Source organism: Parasteatoda tepidariorum, chromosome 8 (genome assembly GCF_982258835.1).
Source record: "Parasteatoda tepidariorum strain Cologne lab strain chromosome 8, Ptep-v5.0, whole genome shotgun sequence".
Classification (NCBI taxonomy): domain Eukaryota; kingdom Metazoa; phylum Arthropoda; class Arachnida; order Araneae; family Theridiidae; genus Parasteatoda; species Parasteatoda tepidariorum.
In genome coordinates, this window is record NC_141762.1 from 49,352,016 (window position 1) to 49,372,471 (window position 20,456).

A 20,456-nucleotide genomic window follows, 5' to 3' on the forward strand; every position below is an offset into this window, starting at 1 on the left:
AGGAATATGTCCCTTAGAAGCGCTATATAAATTTATTTATTTCAATAATTAACTAAAAATCTTGCCGTCTTAAATTCACATAGGAAATGCCATTGAAATGGTTCGTTCGAACAAATGTTTGGAACGCGTTTGGAAGGGGGGGGTTCCCGGGGGGGGTAGAAAAGTAACACGCTTTTGACAGACCGGTTTTACGCACAAAAAGTGGCGTTCGCGTCGTCGTAGTGATTATTTTCTGACATCCCCGCCGTACCTTTGCGTTGCGCGTAATCAGTGTTGATCATTAAAAAGCAATTTAATTTAAATTCTAAAACTTTTTCATTTCCGTAAACCAGTATATTATTTTGTATATTGCTTAAAGATGTCTATTCATTACTCATAATTTATTTGTTTGTTTATTGAAGCTTTAAAAGCAGAGATCATTCGGATTACGAGCAATTATATACTATAGTTTCGGTTTTGTTTAGTGTCGAGTGTCTCGAATCAATAAGTTATACTTCACAGGACATACATTTATTTGTAATTAACAGGTTTACACTTACACATTATAATTAAACATTAATACATATTCACAACCTCAATGACTTACAACTCCCGGATAAAAGCGCGTGCAACTCCAGGAACCGACCGGTAGAATGTTTTTCTTGGACCGTGTTCACGACAAATATTTTCTCTCTAACCTCACTTTCCAACTGCGGCAAAACAGTCTGTAGGTAGCGCTACCACACAGAGGTGGTTGCAAGTGCTGCCGCCACAGGACCCCCTCTCCAGTGATAACGAGAGTTCACAAGAAACGGGTATTAAATTTAACTCTTCGCCCAGACCTTGTGAAATAAGGCTGTCCAGGCAGAAGAGCATGAGATTGCGATGAAGGGCCTGGAGTGGTAACAGGTGTTGAAATAATTATGGTCGGTGTAGCTGTTTTGCTCTCATCAGGTTCAACATCTAAAAACGCTGGTTTTAGACGATCAATGTTGACTGTCACATTCCGTGAATCCTGTTGGATGAGAAACGTTTTGTCGTTTCTTGAAATGACACGATATGGACCCATGTAAGCAGGCGTAAGGGTGGTGCGTGCAGCATCTCGACGCAGGAACACATGTGTACAAGAAGCCAAGGCACTATGGACAAACACCGTTCTTCCTGAGCGGAGGTTTGTTGGTACTGGTTGTATACGAGACATGGTTTCTCGCAGAAAACCCACAAAAGTAGCAGGATCCACGTCTTGAGAGGATGATTTGAAAAATTCACCTGGAAGGTGAAGTGGTGAACCGTAAACTAGTTCTGCTACACTGCAGCCAAGATCACCTTTCAAACAAGAACGTAGACCAAGGAGAATGGTTGGAAGTATTTCAACCCAACGTTCTGTAGCATAACATCGAATTGCTGCTTTTAGGCTTCTGTGCCAGCGTTCAATCAGTCCATTAGAAGCTGGGTGATATGGAGTTGTGTGTATGCAGTGAGAACCCATAAGTGTGGTTAATGACTGGAAGAGGTTTGAATCGAATTGACGCCCACGATCAGTTGTCACTTTTAATGGCACGCCAAAACGACAGATCCAGTGTGTGTAGAAGGCTTTAGCAATGGTTTCGGCGGTGATATCTGCAACAGGTATGGCCTCCGGCCATCTACTGAAGCGATCAATCATGGTCAGGAGAAATCTGTAGCTCTGAGAAGGTGGAAGTGGACCAACGATGTCCAGATGAACATGTTCGAAACGTGAGCTAGGAGTAGAAATTGTGCCAGGAATACTTGAGGTGTGCTTGTGGATTTTGCTACGCTGGCAAGGAATGCAAGCCTTGCACCAGTTTGTAATGTCAGCGTTCATGGATGGCCAGCAGAAGCGTTGCTTAATAAGGCTCAGGCTAGCTTTAGTACCAGGATGTGAGAGTCCATGCAAGGAACTGAATAGCTGGTGGCGAAGTTGTTGAGGCACAAAGGGTCGGATCTTATCAGTTGAAGTGTCACAGATCAGCTCTAATGATGGATCAGTTTCTAGTGGAAACTTTTTCAACTTCAGGCTGGTGTCCGATGCAGATTGTAATAACTGAAGCACTTCAGTGTCATTCTGTTGTGACTCTGCAATAGTTTTTATATCTACAGCTTGTGGTAATGAGATATGTTGTATTCGAGAGAGAGCATCTGCAATTATATTTTCTTTGCCTTGAACATGCCTGATATCTGTTGTAAACTGACCAATTAAGTCCAATTGCCGCAATTGGCGTGGTGAACATTTTTCAAGTTTCTGGGAGAAAGCATAACACAATGGGTTATGGTCTGTATAAATACAAAAAGTTCTTGCTTCAAGCATATACCGGAAGTGTTTCACAGACTCGTATATTGCCAAGAGTTCACGGTCATATGCTGAATATTGTTTTTGCGCGGGAGATAATTTTTTTGAAACGAAGGCAAGTGGTTGCAAACCAATACTTGTGCATTGATGTAAAGCACCTCCAATAGCAATATCGGAAGCGTCCACATGCAGTGCAAGTGTAGATGATGTATCTGGATGGTGTAATAGAGCAGCCTCAGACAATGCCTTTTTACACTGCTCAAAAGCTCGCTCAGCATCTGGAGTCCAAGAAATCTTCCTTCTTTCATTTTTCTTTGAATTTGTTAAATAAGAATTTAACGGTAGTTGTATCTCAGCCATGTTAGGTAGGAAACGACGATAGAAATTTATGGCTCCCAGAAACCTTCTCAACTGTGAGACATCTTCAGGTTTAGGATAATGTATGATAGCTTCTACTTTCTTTGGAAGGGGTTTGCACCCAGTTTCAGTAACAAGATGGCCTAAGAATTCGATTTGACTGACAGAAAATACACACTTTGATGCATTAACTTGTAGTCCATAAGCATTGAGTCGGTCAAATATGAGATGAAGATGTTGCTCGTGCTCAGTATGGTTTTTGCTGGCAATTAAGATATCATCCAGGTATGGAAAACAAAAATCCAATCCTGAAAGGACCTCATGGATAAACCGTTGAAAGGTCTGTGCAGCATTAGAAAGGCCAAAAGGCATGAAAATGAATTCATATAACCCGAATGGGGTAACAATAGCAGTTTTAGGAATGTCTGCTGGAAAAACTGGGACATGATGGAAAGCTCGGACAATGTCAACTTTTGAAAAAATTTTACAACCATGGAGATTATGGGTAAAATCTTGTAAGTGGGGGACAGGATAATTATCAGGAACTGTAATTTTATTTAGGGCTCTATAATCCCCAGTAGGCCGCCACTCACCTGAACCTTTTGAAACAAGGTGTAAAGGTGAGGCCCAATTAGATTTACTAGGCCTACAAATGCCTTGTTCCATCATGTAGAGGAACTCTTTTTTAGCCGCTGCCAGTTGGGCAGGGTTCAGTCGCCTAGGCCTGGCAAATACAGGTGGTCCTGTAGTTTCGATGAAGTGGTACGTTTTATGTTTAACCTCAGAGCTGAAAGGGCGAGGACGAGTCAGATTAGGATATTTTGTTAAAATTTTGTGTATGTCTGAACTATTAGATATGGTTTTAATAGAGGTAAAAATACCATTGATCCGTTCACCTTTAGTTGTCAAATTTGTCAATGGGTCAATAAGGCAATTGTTTTTTAGATCAATTAGAAGACCATAATGGGCTAAAAAATCTGAGCCAATTATGGGAAATTTAACATCAGCAATGGTAAAATGCCACTTGAAACTTCTACACAAATTTAAATTTAACTCAATTAGGGTTTGGCCATAAGTAGCAATTCTTGAGTTGTTTGCAGCAAATAAGGTAATGGGCTCAGGCAAGCGCCTAGAATTGTTCGGTAGCACTGAAATATCAGCGCCTGAATCTATTAAAAACCGTGATTTTGTTAAGGGATCTAATATACTGAGGCGACTTGGTATAGTCAAATTAGTGCCGTTACATGTCGCTACTGCAAGGCACGATTGTCGTTTCCCTGTGGGTAGGAACAGGGTGGCTTGCAATTGCGAGCTTGTGAACCAAATTTTGAATGATAGAAACAAAAATCATCTCGCTTATTACGTGATAAGCTGCGTCTTTTATAACCTTTGAAATTATTGCGGGAATAAGATCTTGAGCGGGAGGTTGTTAGAGCATCCAATTTCTTGGACAATTCAGTAATTTGTAACTGTAAAATTTTATAATCATTCTGTTCTGTAATGGCTGCAGCGTTAACAGACAGATTAGATGGTTCAGCCAGTTCTATAACCTTATCAGCCAGTAAGGCAAGCTTGTCTAGTGTGTCATCACTGACAGCCAGGACAGTTTGAATATTTGTTGGGAGGCGTTGCAGCCACAAATTTTTTAAGAAATCATCCTTTATTTGCCCATCTGCAAGCTCTCGCATGCGTCTGAGCAAGACGCTAGGTTTCTGATCACCTAAGGCAAGATCCTGTAAAAGAGCTTTAGTGTTTTGGGCAGCAGAATGCTCGAAAATGGTGAGAAGTCTCTGCTTTAATTGAGTGAATGGCAAATCTGCTGGAATGTTAAAAACTAAGTCACTAACTGAGGAAAGAATCTCTGAATCTAATATATTTACAAGATAATTATATTTGGTGGGCTCATCATTGATTTTGTTTAAGGTAAATGCAGCATCTAGTTGAGCAAAAAATAGTTTAATATTTTGCTTAGAAAAAGTAGGCATTCTACCATGTGATGTTGACATGTTTACAATTTAAAAATATTTACAAGGATATTACTGCACAGTTAAAATGAAATTAAATACAGTATAAAAGATTAGTATGGGCCACGTGGGGTCTTTTCCATACCTGAATGAATCTTTTTCCAGCTATAGATTGGATATGTTTGAAGAATTTTTAGTGCCGGAAAAAGGTAAGCACTTATTGAGATGTTCTGAGCATTTCCAGGAACTTAAACACATTCTCTGCCGTTCACGTGAAGATGTGCAGTTTTCACCAGTCATGTATGGTTATCAGAAGGTAGCATGTTAATGTCGGTCACCACTGTCGAGTGTCTCGAATCAATAAGTTATACTTCACAGGACATACATTTATTTGTAATTAACAGGTTTACACTTACACATTATAATTAAACATTAATACATATTCACAACCTCAATGACTTACAACTCCCGGATAAAAGCGCGTGCAACTCCAGGAACCGACCGGTAGAATGTTTTTCTTGGACCGTGTTCACGACAAATATTTTCTCTCTAACCTCACTTTCCAACTGCGGCAAAACAGTCTGTAGGTAGCGCTACCACACAGAGGTGGTTGCAAGTGCTGCCGCCACATTTAGTTTTGGTTTTCAGAACTTAGATGAATTAAAACCGAAGGAAGGATATTTACTTATCCAACCATAGTTATTAGTTTGAAGCGTCTGGTTCTATTATAACTGAAGTACAGATGCTTATATTAGTATTCTTTTATATTTAAAAATTTGATTTAACAGAAGGAGCTCGAAACTGAAATCCTTTGAATTTTATAAGTTTACTATTATTGTTTTAAAATCGTAATAATTAAAAATGCACATCAATGACACATTTTTTTAAAGCCATGCAACCGTAAATTTGTTAAATTTTCCGATGAGAATTAAAAATAAAATTTTTTTCATGAAAATAATTATTCGTAGTATTTATTATGAACTCGATTGTATTATCTATTAATTTCCGATCCTTATTAATGCCTTTGCACAAATAATTATTCAAATTATTATAATATATATATATATATATATCAGTATCAAAATCTCCCAATTCATTGCTTAATGTCCGCGTAAGACTATGTACCTTGCTAATTAATTGCCCACAATCAAATGCTCTTCATTTTGTTTTGATTTACAAGGAATAGAATAAAATAATTCATAATTTATGTAAATATTTAAACATTGCTGCCTTTATGAATGTTTTTTTTTAAGAAAACAATCATATTTTGCGTTACACGTAAAGGGAAACCACGAAAATATCTTTCAGATTGCTTGACGCTTAAGGAGTTCCAGCGAAATGCTCAGTAATCGTAATGAATTTTTTTTATATAATAAACAATTTTTTTAGCGTCTTTGACAGACAGTCAATTATTTCGGTGAATATAGCGAGATGCTCTTCCTATTTTTTTGTAATTTTTAACTCATTCCAAAAATCAAAGTAACGTGCAATTTAAATATCGGCGTAAAACAATGTTTATAAAAGTTATAAAAATAATTTATTTTAACCAAGATTAAGTTGAAATTAAAGTAATAAAATTTTGCGTTACACGCAAAGGAAAACCTAGAAAATGTTTTTCAGATTGCTTGGCGGTAATAGGATTTCAACTAAATGTTCATCTTTATTTCAATGAAATTATTTTTTTATAAGCAGCCATTTTTTATTATTAATCAGGCCTAGCCGTTGTGGTTCAGAAGATCAGGAGTCTCCTTGAAGTCAGGCTAACCGTGGGATGTTTTCCTCAAAACGTAACGTAAATGCGGGCTAGTTCCATCAAGAAGTCCAATATGGAGGCAAATTTCTCTCAATACTTTATAAAGGACTCTCCCTGTCTTTTGGATATGATTTAAAATTGAATTTACGGAGTTAAACATGAGTAGGCGTAAGCATATAATTATGTCGGCTGTTCGACGAAGGTTATAAAATTATGAAATAGATAAGGTATCAACTTGCTGAATATAAACGAAAAGCTCTTCTTTTTAACTCAACCAGTAAAACAAAATAAGCCACAATTTAAGTATCGAATTACAATTATATACTTATGAAAGTTATAAAAATAACCTATTTTAAATAAAATTAAATTATCAAATTTTGCGTTACATGCTAAAGAAAACTACAAATGCGTTTTTCAGATTATTTTTATCGGTAATAGGTATTCCAGCTAAATGTTCATTATCTAAAAGAAGTTATTTTTAAATAATCAATAATTTTTTTTCTTCCCATCCTTGATAGATGGCTTAACATCTATGTGAATATAAGGAAACGTCCTTATTATTTTTAATTCAACCCAGAAATCAAAATTACTCATAAGTTACTTGGAGTACAATCATAATCATTAAAGTTATGAAAATAACTTATTTCAATTAAGACTAAATAGAAATAATCAAATTTTGCGTTACATGCAAGGAAAAACCGCAAAAAAGTCTTTTAGATTGCTGAACGGTAATAGGATTCTAGCTAAATGTTCATTATCGCAATGAATTATTTTTTCAACAATTAATTTTTTTTATCATCCTTGAGAGACTAATTGTCATATTAGTTGATGTTGTGAAACACTTTTCACTTTTAACACGACCCAAAAATCAAAGTACCTTGCAATTTAAATATCAGAGAAAATCATGTTTATAAAAGCTTTTGTAGTAACCTATATTGTATTTAAAATTAAATTAAAATTTAGACAAATCAAATGTTGCGTTAAATGCAAAGGAAAACCACGAAAAAGTCTTTTAGATAACTGAACAATAATAACATTACAGCTGTATGTTCATTATCGCAATGAATTATTTTTTTAGCCATTAATTTTTTTATCATCCTTGACAGACAATTTGTCATCTTAGTGGATGTTGTGAAATACTTTTCTTATATTTTTAAACTTTTAACACGACCCAGATATCAAAGTAACTTGTTATTGAAATAGAGGAATAAAATCGTACTTTGAAAAACATTTTGAATGAAAATAATTAGAATTTCCATTACACACAAATGAAAACCAAGAAAACGCTTTACTAGCAAACTAATTGTACGCAAACAGGCTAGCTTGGAATGTTTACTAAAATGTTCTTTATTTTATTTATTTATTTATTTTTTGTAAGTACATAAATTGTGTGTTTTATTTTATTTCAAATATTTGAATTTCAGAATGATATAAAGAATTAAATTTTAAAAACATATTAGTTTCTTTTTTTTTTAATTTTAAAATTTACGAATTATAAATCTTTAAAAAAATCTGGAAAAAAAATGTGTCATAAAATTTGCGAATTTCAGATTTTTCTGGCAAAGAGACTGAATGTTATCAATTATTATTAATCATTACATTTTATAAAAATCAAATAAAAAAAAGAACAAATTATGTACAGCTGCAATAAACAAGCACCGCAGTTCACTAGAGGGCGTGGATATAGAGTACAAACTAGTTACTAGACCAGTGATGTCAACGTTCACCGTGACGTCCGTTTGGTCGAGTGATTGATCTTTCTGCCTTTATATCTATGGCTTTACATGATCACCCATCCTCGACAAACTTGCAACTGATAACTTCCAATTTCGGGATCACTTACTGTTACAGATGTGTGTATTACGGTAAAATAAATTTTTTCTATCTTCAATTCATTACAAATTAAAGTGAAATCAACATTGCTTTCTTCATTCCAATGAATAAATGTGAATTCAGAACCTACCAAACTGTAATAGTTATAGAATATTCTTCTTTATAGAATAGTATATATTTCTGTATCTATATAATTCCGAAAACAACAATAAAGAATCTTCGGAATTACTTGAAATTGTATCATTCGTGATGGTTATTAATACATTTTTATGGTTTTCCTTGGTAAGTATTTTTTTTAGTTTGGGAAGAATAATTTCAACTATAATTCAACTATCTGTTCTTAAGCCAGATATTAAAATTCATACCGAGATCTTACAATTATAAAATTTTGCTGTGTGGTATGTTATCTAAAAATAATGAAAAGGTATTCTATATATATATTATTTGTTGTTGTTGTAGTTACTTTACGTCGCACTAGAGCTGCACAATGGGCTATTGGCGACGGTCTGGGAAACATCCCTGAGGATGATCCGAAGGCAAGTCATCGCAATTTTGATCCTCTGCAGAGGTGATGGCACCCCTGCTTCGGTAGCCCAACGACCTGCATGCGAAGTCAAGCACTTTACAGTCGAACAGTTTAACGAGGACCAATACCGCACACCCTCAGTCCCTACGCAGACTGATCCAAGTGGTCACCCACCCGCCCACTGACCGCAGCCAGTAATGCTTGACTTCGGTGATCTGCTGGGAAACGATTGAGGCATATATATATATATACATTATTTGAAAGTAAAATTTTTAAACGAAGAGCATTTCATTTGGAATACTCTGAATTTATAAAGCAGGTGATTGTTATGATTTTTATAACAAAAAATTTGCTTGCAAATAATTTTTTTATTTGATGATAGTTCCCTACAGAATGGTTTTTAACGTCTGATTAAGAACTATAAGAATAAAAAAATGAAACAACATGAAAGTTTTTTATTTCAATATGAGGAATTTTTAAAATCGTTTTTTTATCCTATTCGTTATTTTACGTTTTTTAGTTTATAATTTTTTGATAAAAATTGTTGTCAAAATACTTTTTTTTTTAAATTAAATGGTATAACATTATGTGTTTATGTATATTTCCTTGCATATTCTAATGTTTGATGTAATATGATTTAAAATTCGGTACTTACGTATTAACGACACCACAGTTACAGATTTTGTGGTTTCTAAGTGCCGCCAATCTAACACCTAAAATTTTTGCGTCGCACTAGAGCTGCACAATAGGCTATTGGCGACGGTCTGGGAAACATCTCGGAGGATGATCCGAATACATGCCATCACAATTTTGATCATCTGCGGAGGGGATGGCACCCCCGCTTCGGTAGCCCGATGACCTGCGCGCGAAGTCGAGCACTTTATGGTAGCACAGGTTAACGAGGACCAATACCGCACACCCTCGGTCCCTACACAGACTGATCCAAGTGGTCACCCACCCGCACACTGACCGTAGCCAGTGATGCTCGACTTCGGTGATCTGCTGGGAACCGTGTCTTAACGATCAGTCCACTGCGGGACGCAAACAACAAGGAATCCAAAAGATTAATGTGTGCGAACAACAGGATTGCTCTTTATTGGCGCTTTAGAGCGGTAGCGTTAGTACGTAAGTACCAAAAATTCAACAAGAATACAAATATTCTGTTTCTAAGTTACGTATTGAAATTCATATCGAGATCTTGCAATTATAAAATTTTATTGTGTGGTATGTCATCTTAAAGTAATAAAGGGATAATCTGTGTAGATATTATTTGAGAATAAAGTTTTCAAATGAAGAACATATCATTTAGGAATTCTCCGGATTTATAAAGCAGGTCAGCGTTATAATTTATAAAATAAAAAATTTTACTTGTAAATAATTTTTTTTTTCTTATTTGATGATAATTTTCTATAGAATGGTTTTCTACGTCTGATTATGAATAAAAAAAACAAAAACAAAAAACATGAAAGCTTTTTATTTTAATGTGAGGAATTTTTGAAACAGTTTTTTTCTTCTTTGTAAGCATTCCTCTTTATTTTTTTACGTTTTTTTAGCTTCCAAATAATGATTTTTATTGAAACTTTAAATTTTTTTGATAAATATAGTTATCAAAAAACTTTTTTTACAAAATTAAATTATATAAAATTGTGAGGCTTATGTATACTTTTTGCTTATTTTAGTGTTTGAAGTAATATGACTCTTAAGACTATGGATTGTAAAGTTTAAATATGCCTTTCATGTTATGTCATTAAATTTAGTAAAACTATTTCTCAGGCATTAGGTTTTAACTCTAATAAGAAGATGCATATTTTTTTTTTCTGTTTATTTACAAATATTTTTCCGATGTGCTTTGGTGGATGTTCCTTTTCTAAAAGAAAAGAGATACCATTTTGTTTTCATTTGCATAAGAAAGAATATCAAACATTTTTCTTTTTTAAATTTAACGAGCACAATTAAGAAGGAACTTTACAATGCTACATGCTACCTTAAAGACGTCTCCAGAGTAACTGAATGATTGTTCATATAAAAATCGCAGGTACTCGTCTCATACAACAACGCCCCCTATAGTTCGTGGCGTTCGCGAATAGAATTGCACAATGGTCTAAAGGCGACGTTCTGGGAAAGATCCCTGAGGATGATTCGAAGACATTTTGATCCTCTGCAGAGGGTATGGCTCCTCCACATTGGTAGCCAGATGGCCAGCACCGAAGTCGAGCACTTTATGGTAGAACAGTTTAACGAGGGCCGGTACCACGCACCCTCAAACCCTAAACGGGCTGATCAAAGTTCTCGAATAGGACCAATCAGATTCACCAATATCGTTGATTTTTATCCGTAGTGAAAGTAACGCTGAAGTAGAAGGAATTTATTTTATTTATTTAATCAAATAATTTGAAATGAGTTCTAAATCAAGAAAAAACCTAATTAAATATTTTGATTGCAGTTTGTAGGAATAAAAAAGAAACATTTTTAAATTCACAGTTAATGAATTCAATTGCGGTTATGAGTCACTCTTCAGACAAGAGGTTTAGAAATTAGTTTTTGTTATGTTGACAAAATACTGTCAAAATTAGACCTAATTATGCATTTATCTTGATATTTTATTTTTGACTTCCTATTCTTCAATCATTAAAACTATTTTATTCCTCTAAAAGTGCTGCTTAATAACTATTGGATTAGGTTTGTGTTAATGATTTTAGGTCATGCCAACTACATCTAAAGTAAGTATATTTTTGAGAATATGAAAGTTTGTTTATAATGTTTTCTATTGACTAATGTATAATTATATATAGGTATGAAACTAATATGATAGTATTACATATCATTGAGTTGTTATTTTTTTCATGATGGGTGCATGTGTACTCAATTTTTGCTAAATATTGTCCTGTTTGTGTCGTATGTTAGGTCTGCGACATGATCTATATGTGATTTCAGGCTTCAATTTTAATTATGCAGACATAAATAACCTCAATGCTTTAAAATTTGTTGCATATTCTGACTGACTATATTTTTACTAATTATGGTCGTATGATGTCTCGCCTTATTATTATTTTTTTTATCAAATTAAGATTTTATTAAATATTGCAGTTAACATTATAAATTTGACAATTCTAATTGAGCTACGTCATAACACCGATTTTAGATGGTTATTTCCATAGTATAATTCTTTTTTATTTCAAATTTTACCCTTTTAAAATTCAAGTTTTTGAAAAATGTCTGTTATTTTATTTTCCCAAGTGCATATTGAAATATTTTTTTAATTTAAAATAGCTGATGAAGGGATAAGTCAGCATGTTTTTGTAATCAACTGTCTTTTTACTTAGTGTATGTAGTATAAATGAATTACATTCATAGTTATTGCATCTTTAGTTAATTAATTAATTTGATCAATTCTTAAAATATTTATTAGTTTATTAAGAGAATATCTACTTTAAGTAAATTCTCAGTTCGCTAAATAATATCTATTTAAATCAATTTCGTTTCGAGCATATTTTCATATCCTGATCTGTCCCGCTAACTACAATCGCCAAGGTGCCAATTAGATTCTAAACTTGCAATTAAAAATTTAAAAAAAAAACATGTAGATGTTTGCCTGGAGGGTGGCTACGAGTTATACTTTTCGAGTTTGTCCTTTTCTGTGTTTTCTTTATTTTTATTTCTTGGGGCTGCTGCCTTAAAGTTGCCAAGACTTGGCGATTTTTCCGCCGCTGGTCATGATACAGAAATCACCCCTTCATTTCAGTGGTATATAATATATTTCAGATTTGTGCTAAATTTGTTAGTATTAGCTATCAGGTATTGTTTTTTTTTTGAAATTTTTATTTACTATGTTTATGAAATTTCTATTAAAATACAAACTTATTTTAGTAAATAAACTTAGTTTTTGGCTTACTAATATGCTATTTTGTTGTTGCCAATTCGGTGCAAAGAGAAGAGAGAAAAACTAGAAATAGAATACCGCTATAAAAATTAGTCTAAGTGAAATGCATTCTGTTCTATGCAGGGTTGTGGTGATTTTACTGATTACTTTTTTAAATAAGCTGATTTTTTTTTAAGTCATTGATTTATTTTAATTTACGAACTTTTTTTATTCATTTTACAAAAAATTAATTTTAGCTTATGAAGAAATTAGTTGTATAAAAGATACTTATTCAGTTTCAAAATATGATTTAATATTTATTGCAAACTTTAAAAAAAAAGAATATAGAATAGAGCTTCATACATAATTAATTTATGAAATTTATTTAACTAGCAAATACCTATGTTTGAGAATACTTCGAAAACATTTTTGTAATTCGTGAGCAGTTATAAACCCCTGAATCCCTCAAATTCAGTAATCCCTGAATAAATAAAATCAAACTTATTTTTACTCAGGACCCAACTTGGTCAGATATCAGAAAATTAAGGTGTGAAAATATTAATTAAAATAAGATAAAAATTAAGTTAAGATGAGATAAGATTAAGAAAAATACTTTTGTTCTTTTAAACTCCAGGCAAAAAAATTTTTTTGATTTATTATTTATGTACATAAGCATTACGTTTAATATGCAGGGTTTGAAATTAATAGGAGTCCATTGGGCTACTAGAATTTGACTTAAAATAAAAATGCACTTTTGGTTTTTTGATTATGATTTCATGTTTTTGTCACAAAATATCATAATTCAACCTGATTTTGAACATTACACACTCTATATTTGTATATAATTTTGGTTTAACTTCTAACTGGTTTTAGTTAACTTAATATTTTTTTTTTTTTTTCCACAATTGAGACCTATAAAATGTTAAGGATTAGTAATGTCTTTTAGTTTTTGGTTCTGTAAACCAGTGACTAAATATTTTGAAATAAAAAGCGCTTGGTAAGTTTTTACGTGGTGTGAAACTTTTTTAAAAAGTGCTTGAAGATGCTTATTTTCAATTTTTGTTTTTTAAAAGTCCTTAAAGGTGCTTTTTTTATTGGAGGTTTTTAAAAAGTGCTTAGTATTACCTTTTCGAAAAGTAGAATTTTTTTCTTTACCATGTCGATTTTCGCTACATATTATGCAAAAGCGTGGTTTTCACAATATTCTATTCAACGTTTTCACAATTAATTCAACCGCAATCCATTTCGGCATACTGCCGGTCCGTAGTGTATGTAGCATTTTAACGTCGGTCCAATAATTTTACATGTTCGATAAAATATTTGCGAGTTCGCATGTGCGTCTATTGAGTTGGGTTCGATGAGATTCTAGCACACTCATGTGCAACTCTGCTGCATTTTGCAAGATAATCTTAAATTCAGGCTTCATTTTCCACCCTCTGAAATCCAACTGAAATATCTTTCCATCTTTTTATGTTGGCTAATATATTCAAGAAAAAATTCTTTGCCAGAAACGAGTTATTTTATCATGATCATGAAAATTATTTTGCATTTTGTTAATGTATATAGTGCTTAAAAATATTTTTGGGTGCTTAACCTTCCGTTAGTCGCGCGCACCTCACAGGTGCATCCCTACTGCACTTTCACCTCCTTTGCCGTCAATAGATTTTTCCGGGGGTCGAGCCTAATGTTATGTTCCTAACTTTGGATTACTCAAATGTCCGTGCAAAACCGACCTTAGAACATGTCGATGGAGAGTTGGAACCGCTCAAATCACCCCTCTGGTGCAGCGCGACCATTGACGCAAGTATTATGGATATAATATTTTTATGAATTAAAAATATATATTTTATCTCATTTTCAGTCCTACTCAACGTAGCAGGTATAAATGGTCAAGTTATATACACAAAAAATGGTTACGGAGTAAAAAACCGCAGAACCTTCTTGCGTTAATTAGTTGAACATCTTGTGATGGAGGAAGAGATCCGACGCGGGAGTAAGAAAAATTTATCTTCGGTAAATAAGTTTTTTGATATTTATCTCTCTAAAGAGTCTTAAATTGGTAACAATTAACTATTTAAACTAGACTAAATTTCATTTGACTTTCAAAAAATCAGAAACACCTCACAGGTGCAACGCGATTAACCATGTCGGAAACAAGTGCGCGACTAACGGAAGGTTAAAAAGTACTTAAAAGGTGCTTATTTTTCGTTGGAAGATTTGAAAGACTGTTTTAAGAAAAACAAAACCAAATGTATATAAATAAAATATGTTTATTAAAAACAACAAATTATTTACTGGCTAATTGAAAATCATTTTCATGTCACGTATATCCACATTTATCCTCTTTTCTTTATTTATTAGTATATTGAGAACATCTAAGAATAATTTACATACATTCTTCTCTCATTAATTTTTAATATAAAATCTTTAATAAAATTAAATTGTATTAAAAATAAAATTTATTAAAAATTAAAAAAGCATCTCTGTATTAATGAATTATATTGAAAAATATTTTTAACTGTTACAGGACCTAGCTTAGAAAATTGTCTGCAACTTTTTGTACATATATTTTATTAATATTTAAAGTAGTGCAGTGGTCAAATTAAAAGGCTTTGTTGGCCATTTTTGGTCCTCTAGTTATTTGGTTATCTAGTTGTTACTAAAGTCTAGTTATCTAGTTGTTTAGTGTCCTTGATTTAGTAAATGCTTCATACCTTTTAATAATAACATATGATCATAATATGAACATTAGAATAATATTGAAAGTTATTATGGTTGATTTTTGGTTTGCAAATTTAAGATATATTTTATAGCTTATGCCATTCATTTAAGAGTGACTGATGTTTGATATTATTTCTTTGCTGAAAGATGAAATGGGAATGAGAAGGCAAGTGTAGTGTTTCATCTTTGGTGCACCTGTACCAAATGGAAATGAAGCGGGAAGGATCATAACAAAAATAGCAAATAAACACCTGAAAGTAATATTTCCAAAAGAAATTTGACAATAAAATTAAAAGAATAAAATGTATAAATGAATGGAGGATTTTTCTGAAAAAATAAGAACTGAAAAAGGCAAATCAGATGCAAAAGATAGATAATAAAAGAAAAGAAAAAATAAAGAATTAACAGCAAAAGAATACCAAGATAAATAAAGCTCAGAGCAGCAGTTGCAGAAATTCTAACTTTAATATAATTAATGCTTAATTTTCAAGGTCCCGCAGTGGACTGATTGTTAAGACACTGTTCCCAGCAGATCACTGATGTCAAGTGTCACTGACTGCGGTCAGTGTGCGGGTGGGTGACCACTTGGATCAGTCTGCGTAGGGACAGAGGGTGTGCGGTATAGGTCATCGTTAAACTGTGCTACCGTAAAGTGCTCGACTTCGCGTGCAGGTCGTTGAGCTACCGAAACGGGGGTGCCATCCCCTCTGCAGAGGATCAAAATTGTGATGGCATGTCTTCGGATCATCCTCGGGGATGTTTCCCAGACCGTCGTGAATAGCCCATTGTGCAGCTCTAGTGTGGCGTGAATGAGCTTTAACAACAGCTTAATTTTTCAGAGTTAGTTATATTTCATTCTGATACAGAAGTTAAAAACTGATTAAGAGAAAAACAAGTCTAGCACACATTATCTATTCTTTTTCCATTTTTTTAATTATTATTTTTCCTTAAGACATGATATGTTATAATTATATATGTATAATAATTTTTATTGTAATATCTTTTAATATTAATTACATTTTTTTAAATTAAGAAAAATAAATATTTTATTATATAACAATTTAGAAGCAAAATCATTAAGGTACTTTCAATGCAAAAAGTGGCTAGTTGAAGGGAAAAAGTGGTCACCAATATATTTACCTCCTGTGGTCGACGACCACCAGATAAATTTCCCTGTCTTGTCCTTTAACAGTGTTGATGTCAATGCTTCATGATTTGTCTATTGCTGAGAAAATTAATGCTACATACTTTGAACCAATATAAATATAGACATGAAAGGCATATATAACAGAAAAAATTAATTAAATATGTCTGTTTTGCAAGAAAATTAGTAGCTGATGTGAGAAACTTGAAACAATTCTCTTCATATAATACTATTGATCATTATTTATTTAAAAACGTAGTTCTAATATTTTAGGACAAGACTTGGACTTCTCTAAGAGTCTACCAGATGACAAGGTTAAGAGGTTTAAAACTAAATGATTTACCTATCACCAAAGTTTAAAAAAAATTTTAAGGTTAAATATTGTTTGAAACATCTAAACTTATTTTTCACTGTCTCTTACATGCTGATTTCAAGGAATCTTTCTAACCCCAGTGAATCTAAATGTTATTGAGGTACCTCTCGAAAATGTTGTAGTTTTTCTCAGTCTTAACATGTGCATAAAAGTTGTGTTAAGTAACATCCATTATTCTGCTCTAGTACATCAAACTAAAGTTTCTCAATAGTGCAAGACAAAAAAAAAAAATTTCGCAGTAAGGATGACCATTTTTTTCCCTTCAGATTCACATTGAATAGCTTTTTTGTTCATTGGTCAGTTTTGGAGGCATGGGTTTATGCTTGTAATAAGACTTGGGCATCTCTATAGAAATTTTTTGCTAGACATGGGACAGTATAGTCTGTCTATCTAACGAACTCATCTTGTCATTCATCTAGAGAATTATTTCAAATAGGGGTGTTTGGTTAATATTTAAGACAGGTTTTGGCTCTAGTTGATAAGATAAAGGAAATCAGGGGAGAGAGAAGCTCCCTTCTTTGAATTGGACTATTTCTTGTTTCTGTCGCAGCAGACAATCCTAGACTTTGTGGCAAGGGGTGTTCTTTCTATAGATAAACTATAGGTGAGTTGCGGCCCATGACGTGAAGTTTTGCTGCTGTGCTAAAAATCCGAAGACAGTCACTTTGATACTTTTTACAAATTTGCTACAAGCATATGTTAATGTTTAAATGAGAGTTTGGTTATGATATTTCAATAAGTATTATGTATTCAAGTTACTTTTTGTCACCCTGTATTTATGATATGTATGCACACGATGCAAAGTTTTTTGTGCTTGTTTCATTTAGAAAAGTATTTTGTTGTAATCATACACGATTGATGAAAGTTTGTTAGCCATGGTTTCGCATTGATGGTCATATAATGACCCTTCAGATTTTTAATATAATATTTTTCTTATATTTTTTATTAGTTTTAGAATTAATATAAATTGTTTTATAAATAACATAAATTGTTTGTAAAAATCACTAAACTTTTTGTTTTAAAAAGTTTTTATTTTTATTTTATATATTTTTGCTTTTGCTAAAAATGAGGCTTAAATTCTATATTAGATTTAGTTGAAATTTTTAGCAAATTTTATTGTAATCATATTATTTTTAAATGTGATAGGGTTTTAGATTAAGTCTTAATCTTTAGTATATTCATAACTTCTTAAAAGTACTTGCAAATCAAGAATTTAAAAAACGAAAATAATGATTATTTGACTTACGATGTATCATGGTCCCATAACTTAATTTTAAACTTGAGGATTTACCTCATTCCCTTAAAGCCTCCTCCTTTACATTTTTCTTAGCTAAACAAGTGGATTAATCATTCAATAGCTTTGTGTTTCACATTGTTTTTAAAATTAGCCATGTTTTCCGAATAAAAGGCAAATATAGCACATAACTATCAGCTCGACTGAATTTTTTTATTATTTTGCTGGATTATGCCAGTTACTTGTAGTTTTTTAAATTTTGTCCAAAATTATTCTTTTTTTTTTTTTTTTTTTTTTAAGTCGAAAATTACTTTATATTGGGAAAATTCTTGAAAAAGATCTTTAGATTTCGAAAATTTCCTATTGTAGTTTTTCTTTATTTATATTTTTTTAGAAACTTTCTGTTCTACATAGAATAAATTTAAATTTTCTCTTTCCAAAATTATAAGTAAAAAAATATCTAGCAAACATTATTTTTTTTTATTCAAGCTTATTTAGTGGGTGTCTCAAACTGAGAACATTGCAGCTGATTTAATTTTGTAGTTGCTAATATTAAAATATATTTTAACTTAATTTTTCAAAAAGTTTTAAAATTCCCTGTATGTGGGTGTATTCCCTGTGTTTTTCATAATGATTGCAAAATCCACTGAATTTTTTCCTATTTCTTGGCGACTATGATCACCTGAATCTTTGCTAATATTTTTTAGACCTCCTTCCTATCAAATGTTTCATTTTAACAATAAGGTTGATAGTTTTAAAATAATGAAGTTTTGATAATTTAACCAGAACGCTTGTATTCATTCATGTGGCCACTATCTGTCTGGCTCCAACTTACTGTACATCCTTCATAGTTTTTCTAAGGGAAGTGTTTCCTTTTCTATATTTCTGCTTCACTACCTGTCTTTGACGAGAATTTTTTTTTCCTCTTCAGGGATGTGTATTTTCATCAAGTTTGGAAGAATTATTATTTTGGTAAAAAAATTTTTTTAAAATCATTTATTACAATAATGAAATTTGCTGTTTCCCATTTGAATTTTTCTATTAGAGTGGTGAAGTGTAAGCAAGTGGTTTTTTCAATAATGTTTAAAAGTGTTTATTTTTTTTATTTTATTAAGTAAGACATAGTTTTAAATGATTCCAAAAATTCGTGTCCAATCTGGATAAAATAAATTATAATAAATGCCTAAATTGAAGTGTTGTGCTTATAGTGAGATTGGAAAGCAATGTGGCCATTCAGCAATCACTTAAAATTTAGGGCGTTAAAACTCACGTGTTTTTCTGACCAGACATATTCTGCATTGCCAAAATTACTTGAGTGGAAAAAATAAAGAAATAAAGAGCATGTGGATGAAATTAAAATCGTCCAACAGTTCTCTGAAAAGAAAAAAAGAAAAGAAACTTACATTTTTGTTGTTGGAACGAAATTGTTAAGAGGATGATAACCATAGTAACTATAGAAAATTATTATGACTTATATTTTTTCAGAAACTGTTGTCTTTTATTTGACTCCGAATTAAGTTCGAACTTGTGCAATTCCCTGTTACTTCAATTAAGCTAATTTTTGATAAAAATTAATGTGTGCTAAAATCTTTTCTTATTTTTTTTGCTATAAAATATGATTTTAATTTTTTTGATATTTTTTTGGAATGATTTGTAGAAGTGTAAAAATGAATTTTTTTTATTATTATTTAGCATCAAACTGCTTGTACGTAATGTGCAATTTCTTTCTACTAAGCACATGTGATGTTTATTCTTCACAATTTTGGCTAATAAAAATCTAAGACTGATACATTTTCGATTTATACAATTCTAAGAATAATACATTTTTGAATTATACAAATTTAAGACTAATATATTCAGTAATACTTAATAAATAGTTAATATTTTTTTTAAAAATTCATTATAAAACTAAACATTTTTACAAAAAAGAAGAAAAAAAACAGCAAAAACTGAATTACTACTTATGAAAGATACTTAATTATTTGAAGGAGGGAAACAATTCATTTTAAGCCACATATTTCAGTTGAGTTCTATTTCCAAATTTAAAATCTTCCGAAAAATCTGATCTTATTTATTAACATAATATCATCTAAAAATGCAGCATTACTATGTATAATTGTTTAATCACCATTCAAAGAAACCAATTTAAAAGCATAATAAAAAAGAGTAATTTTTATATGCGCTAACTTTTTCTTTCTGAATTGTAGATAAATTATAAATTAAATTCTTTCGGTAATTTGTACTCTCTTCAATATGATTTAATAGTGGTTAGAAACTTTTAATATTTATTGAATAAATTAAAATTTCAAACATAGCACAGATACTGCATAAAATGTGTTTTTTAAGCGTTTTTAAATTTTATCGGAAGCTAAGAACTGACCTATTTAAATAGTAAATATATT

At 32.0% G+C, this 20,456-nt stretch overlaps 1 protein-coding gene across 1 annotated transcript in view; it reads left to right on the plus strand.

Annotated features, from left to right (window-relative positions):
- Positions 1 to 10,816: 10,816 nt before the first annotated feature.
- fwd (phosphatidylinositol 4-kinase beta fwd) overlaps positions 10,817 to 20,456 on the plus strand; it is a 73,869-nt gene continuing 64,229 nt past the window's right edge. The window contains exon 1 of the mRNA XM_043039201.3: positions 10,817 to 11,443. The gene's annotated coding sequence lies outside the window, so the exon portion shown is untranslated. The remainder of the gene's footprint in view (positions 11,444 to 20,456) is intronic.